Genomic DNA, 3,972 nt, shown 5'->3' on the forward strand with positions numbered 1-3,972 from the left:
GCCAGTGCATGGCAGACAAATTGCCTGGAGGGCTCCATCTGCTTTGCAAATATCCTTGCCAACCTTTTCACAGAATACTACAAAAATATATATCATGTGGACCATGCTCATTCCCTCTTCAATTTGCACTTCATTCATGTCAGAGTTTATTGTTTCATTCTTGTCTGTTATGCACAGAAAATATACCAGCAGACATATGGAATTGTCTTGTAGGACAGATGACCCCCAAGTATAGCATATTTTTTGTTAAGCTGGTATATGCTCTAGTAATTCCTACAGATAATATATTTTACTCTAAAAAGGCCATTTCGGCATTATTAAACTGATATCTGCAGATTATTATTCAACACCTAGTGAAAATCCAGTTGTGTACTAGGGGCTGTCAAAAACACAAAGTTAGCCACATTCCTCAGTGTACATGGTTATGATCTAAATTAGATAGATAAATCAATCCAGTACAAACACTTGAGAGTTTTAATAAACAGTGGTCATCTCCTAGAGTGAATGAAGCTGTAAGGTAATGAAAAGTTTGCATCACAGCTTCTGATACTTTATTACCATGCCAAATTTATCTTAATTGTAACTTCTTTTGCAGATGTTAGAATTAAAATAGCACCGATAATATATTTGGTGGCCATATTCAAGTTTTTTTTTTTTTTTACCATCTTATCAGATGTAATTTAGTGGTTTGTTGAAACAAACTCTATGGCTAGTGTCTCTTTAATTGTGTTTGTGGTATTCACAGGGAAGCATGCTGTTGGCTTAATTACTCATTTTGTTGAAGATCAGTAATTTGCCTCATGAGCACTTCAGAAAAATTACTCAAAATGTTGTAAGAAGAATATTTCCTATATATACTCAGATCTACCAAGTATAAATAAGTGCTGCTTTCATATCCTTTTCATAAGAATATTTTAAGAAATTCTCCTAAGCATTTCTCACCTTTTAAGTTGCTCCTGCAAATGTCTTTTTATTGTTAAGGAGAGAGGCAGTTATTCATTTTATTAGGTGTAAAATTTATTATGCAATGTACTTTAATATAATAAATGCAGTGACTTAAAGCAAATTAAACAGGTTCTGAGACACTTATTAGTGATAAATATATACAATTATATATAATAAATAAAATTATTAAATGTCATGTTAAATATGAAAATATAATATCATTAGTATTTATTTAACAGTATTTGGGCATTATTATTGATTTGTAAATTATTTTAATTCTTTCTAATTGTTGACACCAAACAAATAATAATTTCTAAAATCATGAATTATATCAGTTAACCTGACATAACTTAGGAATTTTATTGGGTGCATATGGTTATAAATATCAACATGAAGAGTTAGAACAGAAATAGAGGATTTGTTTTTCTCAAGGTACCTACCATCTATGTATGTGTGTGAGTTTGAATGTGAATATAAACTATGTCATAGCAATGCTTCTAAATGTAATCCCACGATAGAACTGAGAAACTTTTAAAATTTAAGTCATTGATCTAGAATTTTTGTTGATTTTTTTTCTATTTTTTTGTGTATAAGCACATCACATTATGTGATTTGTGGATAAAACTTTCAAATTCTCTCATTCTTTCCTTTAAAATATATTTTTTTCTTTAAAAATATAGACTAATAGCCTTATACCTAAACGAGACTTTTTAAAGTGATTGAAACACAGGGTTGTGCAGTCAGGGAGGCGTGAGTACACATCATAGCTCTGAAAATTTATGGCTGTGTGATTTTGCTAAATTGCTAGAGCTTTCTGTCTCTTGCTTTCTCATTGACAAATGGAAAAAAAAATATTTCTCATATTTCTCATAATGATTCTGTAAAAAATAAATTAATTTTCACAAATAAAGTGCTTAACTCAGTACCTAGCACATCTTACCTATTCAAAATTTACAAAAATGATTTTGAATGTGAATGTAAATTCTCTATGGATATTTCATATAAATTATATCATACTATAAAATGTGAATACATTTAATATATTCTTTTTTCCTATAAGTATTTTTTAGTCTTAACCTTTTTTTCTCATTGTATTATAGTCATCATAAGAGTTCAGTCATTTTATTTGTAGGCCATTAGAATTTAATTTGCCTTTCAATATCCTAGTGAGCACCCACAATCAATAAAGCAATTTTATGTTACAAACAAAACAGAAAAAGAGATCTATTTTAAAGAACTGATCATAGAGTGCTTCCTGAACTACTTAATTGAAATAATCATAACTTTAACTTCTATTTCTTCTCTTTGCATTATCCTTAAAGAATTGATCAGAACCAATTACCTAGTATTTATTGAGCATCTACTTGTTTACCACACAACTTTAGAAAAAAATTCTTTGGAGTTTTGGGTCAATAAATTTTTAGCCTATGATGACTTGGCTTAGTTTTACATTTTAAGTTAGATTTTGGGCATTGGTATCTATAGACACTCTAATAATTAGAGATGAAAGCTGAATTGAGAAGGTAGGAATCTATTACTATAGAATAATTGCATCAGAGTCACCAATAAATAAAAATGCTCTTCTAAAATTATTAGAATAGAATTTACCTTTTAAAAAATGTCTTAACAGGAAAAACTATTACACTTCATTTAGGAAATAAATTATACAATTATGTTATACAGTGATTAGGAAATTGATCTTGCATTTTTCCATTCTTAAGCATTCTGTAGCAGAAAAATCATTACTCTGAATTCAAGTCATAATTTTGCTTTTAAAGCTCTATGAATTTGGGCAGAGCATTTAATCTTTCTTGGTGTCAGTTTCTTTCATTTGTAAATTTAGAGAATTAGACTCATATGAAAATTCTTAGATAATACACTTCTGACTAAATGACTATGGAAAACAAGGAGAGAACAAAGTATTTAGGTTACCACTTTTTATCTTATTCCTATTAAAGAAAATTCCACATGTAAGTGAATGATTAAAATGTATTCCTGTAAATCTACTAAATGATGAACTCAAATAACTGGAGTAAAGACAGAAAGATTGATATGGACAATACTTTAGCATTTTTAATATTGAATGAACCTAGTTTTATTGTACTTAGGAGTTACCATGATACTTTTTGGAGATATCACCTGTAATTTGAAGAAGATATACTGAAAGGTCAAATTTTCTGAATGTTGATTTTCTTTGTTGTGTGAACAATGAATTTTGAAGTTACATTTTATGGGCACTCTTTATTATTGCCATTTGCTAATTTCAAGGTGCATTAGGTATAATTAGTCTTTTAATAAGGGCAGCAGGAAAAAGTATACTCAAGTAGCAGGCTTCAATGGCTCCTCTCTACAGCATTTCCCATTCTTATTCTGAAAATAGTATTAGTACCAGTTTCTCAGCATAACCATATTCTTAAATACAACTTCCCTCCTATAGGGTTATTTAAAGAATCGACCCTTAAGTGTTTTAAGGAATGATGCCTTAGCTCTGAGGAACTAAATAACTCTATAATTCATTTCAGCATGACTCTAGTCCACAGAAGTGCCATAGTGTGGGTAGGAACATTGTTATGTCCTCACTTTTAGGGATCCAATCCTGTTTTCTATATATCAGTACTAGTATTGTGAAAAATAACTTCAAGAACAAGGAAGGGACTGGGCCCTAACCTACTATGGAGATTAGGATAGGGCCAGTTAGCATAATAGGAGATTTAAGGTTCTTATAAAATATCAGAAGACCTGAACTGGGGTGGTTAGAAGAGGATGGGGACAAAATCAAATATAGGAAAGAATATAAAATTGGCCAGGGAATGTGATGTGCAAAATAAGAAAGGACTAACTAAAATGTAAAGCCAAAAATGGAGTATAGAATCCAATGAAGGGAATGAGGTTTTAGGTAGGTCTAAAGAAAGTCCATGATGCATCAGTGGTGCCTGTTGATACATCCTTTCTAGTTTACCTGATGCTATGGTCTGAATTTCTGTGTCCTGTCAAAAAGCATATCGAACCCTAACCACTAATAAGATG

The sequence above is a fragment of the Urocitellus parryii genome, chromosome 2, assembly GCF_045843805.1.
Source record: "Urocitellus parryii isolate mUroPar1 chromosome 2, mUroPar1.hap1, whole genome shotgun sequence".
NCBI lineage: Eukaryota > Metazoa > Chordata > Mammalia > Rodentia > Sciuridae > Urocitellus > Urocitellus parryii.